Genomic DNA, 13,862 nt, shown 5'->3' on the forward strand with positions numbered 1-13,862 from the left:
TCACTTTCTCTTGATATTAGGTATGACAATTTTTGTGAGTTATGATAAATGAAAACTGTACAGAATGTGAATTAAAGAATTACGTCTTCAAGAGTGTTTTTGTACTAAAAAGTTTCTGGTTCTTTCCATTGATTGCTGCATATTCAATGCTTCCCAACAAGATTCAAGGTGAGAATATGTTCTCAGCAACCTAAGATCGTAGTACTTAGGATGATGATGTGGCTCATAATATCACTCACCTGTCTTGAATATTGACAAGCTGATGTTATTTGGCTAGTATACTGCTGTGTGAATACATCCACATAAAAAAATATTCTGCTTGAAAGATATGCTGGTTATATTTTTTCTGTAATGTCCAACTTGATTTGATTTGAATGTAATTGTCATCATTTATCCTGCTTGTAGGCATGTAATACTGACTTTAAAAATCCTGTACAATCATGGATCAGGGTGCAACAAGCCAGGGGCTCCTTTCACGAAGCAACCTTTACTAAGGTTAACCTTAACTCCCATTCTTTAACCTTGCACTAAGGTTACCTTATTGACTTACGATCACCTTAGTGCTTTGTGAAAGGAGGCCCAGTACTACCAGATCCCACCAACACAGCCAGGTGTAGTCTCCATGCTACCAGTCAGCTGGCCGGTAGTTTATACACTTGTGTCTTGTCGCTGTGAGCTCATGAAACACTGAAATCAAGCTGGATTTTCATCAGTGGGAGCTATATGCTTCAACAGAGTACACTGACACACTTTGTACCTGGGCCCCGTTTCACAAAGCTATCGTAGTTCTACAACTGTCATAAGTCTATGTTACAGTATAAGAGTTACGACCATCATAGTGCTATGATAGCTTTGTGAATCACAGCGCTGGTCCGAAACTGAGGATTGATCTCATACACTGTTCAAATCCACCTGCCATTCAAACATGGTGATACAGTCTCAATGAGATCTGTGCTTGAAAGCTAACTCACATGACCATATTAGATTGAATTTCAGTGACTGTAAAAAGGAAAATATTTAACCAAGTTGACACAGCACTTAGCTCTTTGCTACGTGCCATGCAGGAGAAACCAACACTGTCACATTCGATGTTTTTATTTACAAGGCACATTGTGTCAGCAACACAAAATAAATCTCCAGCTCAACAAGAAGCTGTAACAATTACAATAATAAAACTCTTGACAAAATACATGTCGAGATATACGAGGAGGTACTGTTTCCACGCTTCTGTTTGAGCACTCATTTCAATCCCCGAGTCAACACATGACGGAACCCACAAGTAATTATAACAGTCTCTTTCAGTAAATACCATACTGTGATATGTCAAAATAATCTGCAAGAAATACAGAAATGTCAAAAACAAGACCTTTATGGAATGTCAGGTGAGGTATACTGCTTTGAGAGGAGCATCTTCCCTCATGAACACATCCCCCAAGCTGGTGGTGCCATCCAGGATGAAATGTGGTCCTAAACAAGGCCTCATTTCACAAAGTTATCGTAGCACTACGACTGTTGTAAGTCTATGTTACCATATAGCGGGTACGGCAGTCGTAGCACTACGACAGCTTTCTGAAACGGGGCCCAGAATTATGCTAATTGTCTTCATCATGCTAACTGACTTACTGCAACAGCACTTAATGAGCGAGCTAGACTTGAGAATTGTATTTATCAAGAGACCAAAAGGTTGAAAAACCAAAGGTTTCCTATTTCAGAAAAATATACGGAAAAGTAAACTACCAGTGTGAAAGGCTGCCACCTCTCCTGGACAGTGCTTCTGGTGAGGTTAAACCTAGGCCAGTTTGTCCCATGCCCTGGCTAGATCTCAGGTGGACTGTACATAAAAGGGGGAAGGTTCAGTCTTCAGCCAGATCCCCAGATAGTGAAGGGCTATTATGGCAATGGAGCAAGTCTTTTTTATCATGATAAAGTACATAATTATTACAAAGAATTAAAGAAGGAGGTGAGATATCAGTTTAATGCCCCAAAAAATTTCACATTTTGTTACTGGTCATTTACAAAAAGGAAAAAGTCTTTACACTTATGGATTTGTAAATTCAAACTTTCACAATACCATTAAAGACTACACTGAAGCTTCCCCACTTCATATCAGTGGGGAAGCCTTGTGGTAATAGTGATAGCTTGTCATGCCGAGGGCCTGGGTTCAATTCCCCACATGGGTACAATGTGTGAAGCTCCTTTCTGGTGTCACCTCACTGTGAATAGCATCATAGCACTCACTCACCAAAGTCATCTAAGGGGAAGGTCTGGCTGGAAGAACAAGCCGAAACAAGATCTGGCCTTGGTTAACCTTCCCTACCTTAAGTGATATGGGGAGGTCTGGCCAAGGTAGGGATGAACTGGTCTAGGGAAAGTTTCAGTCCGTTATGACAGCATAAATGCGACCAGTTAAACATACATGTTAGTAAGGGAACCAGTATCTCATGGCACATATTATTGACACGTCAACTGCATCAAAACAAAATATCAGTGTCATAGCATATCACAATGTCTTCAATCTATGTAAGATATGGATTTCGATTATCTAAATAATTTCCATACAGTATATTTCAATACACTATCTTCATCTTGAAGATCATGTAAAATATTTGGCACTTGTTCATTTCAATCGAACAAAAGAAAACAACCATTGTTGTTAGCATCCTATATGTGTTCAATCACACGTGATGAAGGCAAGCATTAACTTGTTGCAGGATTTGATAGAAACATGCGAGTATTCTGTATCTGCTTATTTACCTTTGAAGTCTGTACTACAAGCTGTCCTAAACTACACCACAGAAGCAATGGCTGCTAAAAATCAAACTACTGAACGACCACTGGGGATTCTTGTCATCTCACAATTGTCCAGCATGTCAACAAATTACATAGATGAAACATCAAACCTATTAATACTGGCTTTTCTCAGGTGTGGCGAATAAATATTTATTCTAGAGTTGTCATGATGCATCTGTCTTCTGAGATGATATTTGGCAATTTGCATTAATTTTAAATGAGTAATTTTTGTCAATATCCCCAAACTAGGAAGGAGTTACATACAGAACACACCCCACCCGCTCATCTGTTTCTGAATGCCATGAAACCTTCCCCTCAGAAATCATGAACCATTTACCAGACAACAGCTCAGATAACACTTGTTTGAATATTTCACAACAAAGTTCAATGACTGTCTGAAATTTGAACCATTTCATAATTGAAGGAGCTAACCTAAACTCTCATGTCCTGAAACACTTCCAGAGAGACCATGTGTTGTAAGTTTCATCCTATTCCACTTATACATACTAAAGCTAGAGGTCTATACCGGTTTAGCTTTCAATACAAGCTTAGGTCACTTTTCTAACAGAACGTTCCTAATTATGAAGATCCTGTAATTGTATACTCTTAAAAAAAAGTAGGGGAACTTCATTTTCAATTTACGATTGAAAAATCTGGGAGATATATCAGAGTCAATCAATGTTGATATGATAACGAATATTTTGAGAGTGCATCACCACCTGCACTTTGTTATGATCATATTTGCTTGTACAGTAATGGCTCTTGAAAGATGATTGGTGTATGACGTGAAATTTGCTTGTGTACGATTTTCATTTTCAAACAAAAATCTCAGCTAGAAACAAACACTAACAACTGTGTGATGCAAGATGATTGTCAAACTTAATGGTCTACAGTGATTTATCGACCTTGAAAACAGTCAAAATCAAGAATGACACCACATGTACGTGTATCCCATGCATTGTGTTTAGGGGTGGTGATAAAGACAAATGGTGGTGCATTCAGAAGATGTCTGTCTTTGAAAAGTTTGTCAATGCTTACACTTCCTATCCAAACTGAAAGTTCATGTTCCCCTACTGGTTTTTGTTTGAAGAGTATATATTCTGCTATTTCTGACATGGAGAAGATGTAATGCAGTGTGTAGGAATGCCCTCAGATGGTGGTGTGTTTGCTGTGTCCTACTGTACACTTGTGTTGCTACTACTCATGCAAGACCCTGGTGCAGTCATCACAGATTCATAGAAACAGGAAACAGCACTTAAACAACACAACAACACTTAAACAACACAACAACACTTCCCACCAAGCTTCAACTTTCAAATACTAACCAAAAAACAAACAACTTGACATGTTTCAAGGCACAATGAAAAGTCACCACTGACGTTGTACAAGATAAGCTGTGTCCAACTCCTGTAACAGACAGGTGTGTTGTTCACTACCCTCTACTCCAGGTCAGAGATTCCTGCTGTTTCTTTGTGGCATTAATGATCAGTCTGAATCTCCACATCAAACAAAGACGAGGTACAACATGAGCCTCTTGAGACACACAGAACACTGCTATCAAACAGATACAAGCAACAATACAAGCCCCTTGAGACAAACAGCATTGCTACAAACAGACACATGTTACAACATTAGCCCCTTGAGACAAACAGCATTGCTACAAACAGACACATGGTACAACATTAGCTCCTTGAGACAAACAGCATTGCTACAAACAGACACATGGTACAATGTTGCTACAAACAGACACATGGTACAACATAAGCCCCTTGAGACAAACAGCATTGCTACAAACAGATACATGGTACAATGTTGCTACAAACAGACACATGGTACAACATTAGCCCCTTGAGACAAACAGCATTGCTACAAACAGACACATGGTACAACATTGCTACAAACAGACGCATAGTACAACATTAGCCCCTTGAGACAATCAGCATTGCTACAAATAGACACATGGTACAATGTTGCTACAAACAGACACATGGTACAATGTTGCTACAAACAGACACATGGTACAATGTTGCTACAAACAGACACATGGTACAACATTAGCCCCTTGAGACAATCAGCATTGCTACAAATAGACACATGGTACAATGTTGCTACAAACAGACGCATAGTACAACATTAGCCCGTTGAGACACAAACAACATTGCTACAAACAGACGCATAGTACAACATTAGCCCGTTGAGACACAAACAGCATTGCTACAAACAGACGCATAGTACAACATTAGCCCGTTGAGACACAAACAGCATTGCTGACATGATGAAAACTCAAACAAGGTCTATGATGAACACAGCCAAAGAGCTAGGCTGCTAATCCATTACATGTACTGTTTCCTATTTCTACTATTGTCCAGCAAGCGACAGTCACCACTAGTGTAGGTACTACTCTATTTAAGAAATAACAATTACAACTGAATCACTTTTTCCTAGATTTGCAAATGTCGGAAAGTTAAAATACTTTTTAACAAACACTACTCCATCCCCTGAGATAAACTTTAATTTTCTATCTATCCAAGCATATGGTACAAATGTAGACGATCATCTTCAAAAACAATTCAAAAACAATTTTCTGAAAGTATTAATTTGTCTTAATCAATTATTCCTGCAATAATACATTCATTACCCTTGTATCACAATGTTCCATAAATTACCATACTCTTTGGGAACAGAATACAAAGGACCTTTGTACAGTTTCTAACTAAGAGATGTTACACAGGCTTATACAGACTCCAGCAAGAGATCTCAGGAAATCAAAATCAATGTCATTACTAGTTTTCCATAGTTTTGGCAACACTATTTTGAGTGTATATATATAGAGGGTAATGTCCGAGTAACTCTTCATTCCGTAAAAATAATGCAGCTGAATGGAGAGTTGCAAGGATATTACCTACTTAAAATACGTTCAAAGTATTGGCAATTTAAAAAGCCAAATGTAATGCAAAGAGTATGATGTCGAACAAACTATCAAAGTCTTACATTTGAAACTGGTACACATCGCTCCATTCCTGCTAAATAATGGAGCGAGCAGACAATGGAATGAATCAAATGTAATTTAACAAGGTAGAACATTATGTACAAGTGCCCAGGCTCCTCAACACCACGGTTCCCATTTGGACTTTAGATCAACAACAGTGACTGACAACATGGCAAGACCAATGGAAGAGAGCCCAGATATGATACTGGCCATAGAGTACACACATACAATAAACACAGAAGATCTGTGCAACATCACATACATTAATTCCCTTCTCAAGAGAGTTTCCTTGACAAACTGTAACAGTTAAAGGTTATCAATGAATCAAAGTAGCATACATTTTCAACTGCATCCAATGCCTGCCCAACCAGTGACAGCCATGTCAGTTTTTGCCACAAGCTACCGGTACAACTTGACAGCATCTCAAGCCATCCATGTTTTTCTAGTGTTCCTTACCTCCCACTGCTCCTGAACTACCGTCCATTGAAGGATTACATAGTCCTCATATGTCCACTGCAAGTGTTTTCTTCTTATACTGCATGACATGCTCACTGTAACTGCTGCCATGCACGATGATAGGCTATCACAGGACCCCATTCTTATTGCAATGAGCAATCAAGACATACAAATCATAGCTCCAGTCTTTCCATGTACAGTTACAATATCCCCCCCAAATCTTATTCTTGAAGACATCTATCAAATACTGACATTAATAACACATGCACTGATGATGAATGTTTAACATGTCCCATGTGCAACGCTAAATATCTCTCAATTTGAAAGACCAAAATAGCATATTATTGTGTTTGCATTTCATAAGACAAATTTCATGAAATGTAACAAAACTCATCAAGAAATCACATAATGCCTTGTATGAATATAATGAAAGCATAAAAGAGGTAAATATGAACACAATAAACTGTGGTTCTGAACACTTTGTCTGCAATAATCATGCAAGGTCCCACAAGAATTATGCACATATCTGATATTGGACGGACCCATTTTTGTTTCACCTATGTTGGCAGCCAGGATATCAACGGAGCCAACTGTTCCAGAGTGACGCAGTCAGCTGTGTAAGATAACCTCCCTTAGCTGTGCGGATCAGCTGATCAAGGTTGGACCCAAGATTCCCCCTGATCTGTCAGCACCATATTAGAGTGTGCTGGCTTCACCAAATGACAAACATACCTTTAAGTTGTGTCATATTAGGATCTACCTCAATCTTAGATTGTTACATCAATGTCGCTGGGCTGTTGTTCAAAGTGGTGTTAAAACCTTTTAATCCCCTCACTTGATCTCCCTCAGTCATCCCTAAACACTGGTCATATTCCACAGACACAAACATAGCTTCTGTTCAGTGGTAATGACAGTAAACGTCCATATACTTGACAGGGAATTGTTTCAGTGACAAAGACTGAGATATATGCATACATAATATTTCAAACCAGTTTAAAACACATCACTGATGAAGTTTCCCATTCAGATAATGTACAAGACAGTGTTGAGCATGTCATGGACAACAACAGGCCAACAATAATGTACACATACTGAGAATTACATCCACCTTCGGTATGTACAAGTAATGGCACTTGTAACACAAGTAACATCATCAGTAATCAACATGGTGTCCACTGGGACATATTAGAAGAAAAGATGAACACACATACTGTACTTGCCATGACATGCAAGCTCAGCACTTTAAGAGCGACTCACAGGCTTGGCACGTTATAACCACCTGCCGATTACCTTATACTGTACAACATGTTTGATTATCGACTGATCAGTTTGCAGCTCGATCTGATAATATGTCGCGGTATTTTGTTTTCATGGTATTAAAATGTCTAAGGCGGACTTAGCAGCAGTTATCTAGATACTATACGAAGAAGGCAACAGTGACTTTTCCAGAAATGCCAAGCTGATCGCCGTCAGCACAGCATTCCTTTTTTCTATTTTGGAATAATGCCTGCTCATGATATTCCACAGTGTTTCGTGACTCCTGAATAAGCCATGAAACGCTCCGTTTGCTCTGATGAAAAATCGAGGCGTGGTTTCTTTGAAGCAGACAAAGCCATGTTTCATGCTTATATGTAAACATTTACCATGTGACACCCAAAGGCAGTTTGATTGGCTGTGCCACATGCAATTTGCCGAATAACTACATCAGGCTCTACAAGCTCGCGACACAATCAACAGGGGATTGAGCGGCCGATTTGTACCATTTGCTGAATTCGATTAGTCACTCAGACGATACGAATCTGTCAAATTCGGCATATCGATTCGAGGGGCCGACCCATGTGAGTCCGCCTTTAGACAAATGAGATGGAGAGGTTATGTATACCATGGACAAGCTGCTGCAGCTTTGTATTAGGCACATGTAAGGATCACTTAAACACTGGCACAGAAGTTAGTCGGGGTGCTTAGTGGCCATACTGCTTAATATGGCAAATACAGTACATCAAACAGTTGAATAAATGGAAAGAAACAATTGGTACACCAATGGCCAACCAGCTTCAATTGTCAAAAGTTTCAACTTCCTGACCGCAAACCCATAAAAGCTGAAGACAGATATCAAAATAAATGTTTGAGTTTGCCCGATATAAGGTAAAAGTAAATCTGAACCAACACACATATATGTACATTCCCAACACTGTGCCACTTCAGCTCATGTTCATCTGCACAAGCATATGCTCTGCAGCCTTCATGTTATACACTGGAATATATTGGGCGGTCATCTTGGAAAAAATAACACAATACTGATATTATATGACCAACAAATCTGAGTCTCCTGATTCATCATTTTTCACAATCCATGATGAAAACCCAAACAGCACCCTCACAGCAATGAAGCCCCACAACTGTTGCCATGACACCGACACAGGATCTAACACCTGCTCATTACCAAGGTGTCTGCTGGCACCGACACAGGATCTAACACCTGCTCATTACCAAGGTGTCTGCTGGCCTCGACACAGGATATAACACCTCCTCATTACCAAGGTGTCTGCTTGCACCGACACAGGATCTAACACCTGCTCATTACCAAGGTGTCTGCTGGCACCGACACTCATGTCCCCACACTGAACAAAACTTGTGTGTACAGTTCATTATCTGGCTGTCATTCAAAACAAAAATCCATTTCATAGATCTCTCAACAACAGCATATGTATACCTGGAAATAATAATAATTATGCAAACATGACTCTTCTGAATTCTCCAAGCAAATCTAATATCTGGGACATCTTGTTCTATTTATGTTATATACAACTTATGAACAGTATGTTCACACTATCATACAAATTACGGGACTTCTTAATAAAGATAAGAAAGTCATGATTTGGGTTATAGTGACGAAGTGTTCGAATAAAAGTCTCTTCTCACTTGACGGTTCTATTCACTGTCACTAAAGGACCATCCGAGAAATACCAAATAATGTCACATGACTAAAATCCTTACATTCTGTTACACAACAATTCAAATTTGTTCATGTTCTAAATGAGGAGAAAGAAACGGGTCATTACTTTAACAATATCATCTGTAACTAATATCTAAATGTGTTTGAATTAATTTGTGGTGCAAAGGTCACAGAGACATAATAATGGCAGTATTATCAATGGCTAATCAAAACATAATGATATTCAAGAAACTTCAGCACAGAAATATCAAATACATAATTAAGTCTTTGAACTGGCATAAATAACCAAGAACAACTTTTAGTGACCTTGACCTATACAAAGGTCAGGCCAAACCTACAGAGTTGTAGGACACATCCTGTTATGTCTATGGATTAGGTTCCATTTGATCATGTAAAGAAAGTTTTCAGAATGAAAGACATAAATAAATAGTCTGACTTAACTGAAATGGACTTTAGTATTTACAGACTATATGATGGAGCTGGGCCCTTATTCTCGAAACGTTCGTAGCCCTAAGAATTCTTAACTTTGATCGTAGCCAGTGTGTTAAGAATGGGCTTAAGAAGTTGGTAGAGCTATGGACGTTTCGAGAATAGCTAGCCTGATTATCAAAATTCCAAGATGTCAGAAAGATGGTATCAAAATGATACCATTTCAAACAAAAGATTAAAGCAACTTGTCTTCTGAAGGAAATCTGATTGAAACATTTAGATCATAAATATCCATTTCGTTTGTTGACATTTACAAACTCTTGCTGTATGTGTGTGAGACTAGCACTGGAACTGGGCACCTCTGGTGGAATGAACTGAAGAGGGCGAGAATGTCCAAGATGGTCCAACTCCAGGGTATATGTGCTGCCTGCATCAATGCCCTCAGACTGGACATTGCAGCACTGTCCAAAGTCAGAGGGCTGGTCATGACAACATTTCTGATCCCCACGATGCTTGTGACCTGGAGGGTTATTGTAACACCTGTTTTGGCAGCAGGCACCACTGTGGAATGGTGCCACTGATCCCGAATCATATCCACTTGAGGTTGTATTGGCATTGCACCCCATTAGGGGAGATAACTGTGTTTGGTCACTAAAGTTCTGATGGCGAGGATTGGTGAACATGTAACCATGGCAATGGCATTCATTGGAACATGGCACCATGCTTCCATGGCAACTGTCTGTACTACCAAAGTCTTGTGAAGTCATGTTGTTGCAAAGTGATGATGAGATCATTGGCTCTGCTTCATGGAACTCTCCTGTGTACACTCGACCATAGAGCTGATGAATGTACATGCAGAGATCGTGAGTTTCTTCCTCACTTGGCAGACTCAAGTTTTGCATTTCTCCACCAGTCAGTCTGTAGACAAGAGTATCAAAGTGGTTGAGGCACAGATTCCCACTGGCTTCTTCTTCAATCAGACCAATGATGTTCTTGACCTGGTATCTCTCGGGATCATCGAACGTAACTGGTACAGAGACGATGGACTGACCGGCCAGGTTGAGCATGTTCAGCCTGTGTAGGGCGTAGCGAGCAACATCCCCATATGGGCTGTGGTCATCCAAAGTATCACCCTCTCCTATCATCTCCATCAGACTCTGGGAATAGTAGATCAACACAACACTTGTCTTCAGTCTGTCATTGATCCAGCTGAACTTATCTTGATAAAGCTCCTCCCTCTGGTCGTCATAAGACTGGATGTTGAAACCGTACTTGGTGTCCAGGATGTGTATGTGCTCGGTGACAGCCTGCGTGTATTCAGGACTCTCAGGGTAGTAGATGGGAAACACACGGTTACAACCTGCAAAACAAGAAGTCTCTCATCAACTGCTCAGGCAATTGGCCCCCTTAAACTCTTCATCTCATTCCACAGAGATCTTCATTAGATTTATTACAAGGCAGGAATAGGTCAGAAAATCATTTAATTTAGATACCTATCTATCATTACAAAGCTACACAGAAGATCAATTGATTTCATGAAAGGAAATATGGACAGCATAAAGATGCCAACACATGAAGATATCAACACATGGAGATATCAACACATCAAGATATGAACAGATGAAGATATGAACAGATGAAGATATCAACAGATGAAGATACCAACAGATGAAGATATGAACAGATGAAGATATCAACACATGAAGATATCAACAGATGAAGATATCAACACATGAAGATATTAACAGATGAAGATATCAACAGGTGAAGATACCAACACATGAAGATACCAACACATGAAGATACCAACACATGAAGATATCAACAGATGAATATATCAACAGATGAAGATACCAACACATGAAGATATCAACAGATGAAGATATCAACAGATGAAGATACCAACACATGAAGATACCAACACATGAAGATATCAACACATGAAGATATCAACACATGAAGAAACCAACACATCAAGATACCAACACATGAAGATATCAACACATGAATATATCAACACATGAAGATATCAACAGATGAAGATATCAACACATGAAGATATCAACACATGAAGATATCAACAGATGAAGATATCAACAGATGAAGATACCAACACATGAAGATATCAACACATGAAGATATCAACAGATGAAGATACCAACACATGAAGATATCAACAGATGAAGATATCAACAGATGAAGATACCAACACATGAAGATATCAACACATGGATATATCAACACATGAAGATATCAACACATGAAGATATCAACAGATGAAGATACCAACACATGAAAACATCAACAGATAAAGATACACGAACACATGAAGATACCAACACATGAAAACATCAACAGATGAAGATACCAACACATGAAGATACCAACACATGAAAACATCAACAGATGAAAACATCAACAGATGAAGATACCAACACATCAAGATACCAACAGATGAAAACATCAACAGATGAAGATACCAACACATCAAGATACCAACACATGAAAACATCAACAGATGAAGATACCAACACATCAAGATATCAACACATGGAGATATCAACACATGAAGATACCAACACATCAAGATATCAACACATGAAGAATCAACATATGAAGATATCAACACACATGAAGATAACAGATGAAGATACCAACAGATGAAGATATCAACACATGAAGATATCAACAGACAGATACCAACACATCACGATATCAACACAGAGAATCAACAGATGAAGATACCAACAGAAAAGATCAACAGATGAAGATATCAACACATGAAGATACCAACAGATGAAGATACCAACACATGAAGATATCAACACATGGAGATATCAACAGATGAAGATACCAACACATCAAGATATCAACACATGGAGATATCAACAGATGAAGATACCAACACATGAAAACATCAACAGATGAAAGTATCAACACATGAAGATATGAACAGATGAAGATACCAACACATGAAGATATCAACAGATGAAGATACCAACACATCAACACATGGAGATATCAACAGATGAAGATATCAACAGATGAAGATACCAACACATGAAAACATCAACAGATGAAAGTATCAACACATGAAGATATGAACAGATGAAGACATGAAGACATCAACACATGAAGGTATGAACAGATGAAGATACCAACACATGAACACATCAACACATAAAGGTTTGAACAATAATAAAGCATACAACTTAAAGGACGACAACTTTTTGTTTATTGCATAAAGCAACATTTCTGTGTAGATTGTTACACTGTTATGATGCTGTAAGTGGCTACAACCAACTGATGGTATGTAGTACCCTTAGTCCGGGCTGATCAAAGGTTTTGGGTTCCAAAAGTTTTCTTTTTGTGAAGTCCTGATTCTTGGGGGACAGGAATTTGTCCACACTTAGAGATAATTGAAATGGACATCATGGAGAGAGAGACAGACATTAAGATTGCAACAAATGGTAAAAGAGACACTTAGAGAAAGAGACACAGATCGAGACAAACACACAGTGATAGAGACCAATAGAGAGATTAACATGAAGAGAGACACACACAGCGACAGATCCATAGAGAGACGAATATGAAGAGAGGCACACACAGCGACAGAGATTCATAGAGAGAAACATGAAGAGAGACACACACAGCGACAGAGATCCATAGAGAGAAACATGAAGAGAGACACACACAGCGACAGAGATCCATAGAGAGAAACATGAAGAGAGACACACACAGCGACAGAGATCCATAGGGAGAAACATGCAGAGAGACACACACAGTGACAGAGATCCATAGAGAGAAACATGCAGAGAGACACACACAGTGACAGAGATTCATAGAGAGAAACATGAAGAGAGAGACACACACAGCGACAGAGATCCATAGAGAGAAACATGAAGAGAGACACACACACACAGATTCATGACAGAGATTCATAGAGAGAAACATGAAAGAGAGACACACACAGCGACAGAGATCCATAGATAGAAACATGCAGAGAGACACACACAGTGACAGAGATCCATAGGAGAGAGAAACATGAAGAGAGACACACACAGCAGAGACAGAGATCCATAGAGAGAAACATGAAGAGACACACACACAGTGACAGAGGTCCATAGATAGAAACATGAAGAGAGACACACACACACAGTGACAGAGATCCATAGAGAGAAACATGAAGAGAGACACAGTGACAGATCTATAGAGAGAAACATGAAAAAGAGACACACACAG

At 39.1% G+C, this 13,862-nt stretch overlaps 1 long non-coding RNA gene across 1 annotated transcript; it reads right to left on the minus strand.

Annotated features, from left to right (window-relative positions):
• Window positions 1-3,877: 3,877 nt before the first annotated feature.
• On the minus strand, window positions 3,878-8,868 carry LOC124287934. Its single transcript, XR_006901342.1, has 2 exons — window positions 8,809-8,868; window positions 3,878-8,667 (listed from the first exon to the last, which is right to left on the minus strand). It is a non-coding gene; the product is annotated as an uncharacterized LOC124287934 (long non-coding RNA).
• Between the last annotated feature and the right edge of the window lie 4,994 nt (window positions 8,869-13,862).

Source organism: Haliotis rubra, unplaced genomic scaffold (genome assembly GCF_003918875.1).
Source record: "Haliotis rubra isolate DU_JTF1 unplaced genomic scaffold, ASM391887v1 Scf111, whole genome shotgun sequence".
Lineage (NCBI taxonomy): Eukaryota > Metazoa > Mollusca > Gastropoda > Lepetellida > Haliotidae > Haliotis > Haliotis rubra.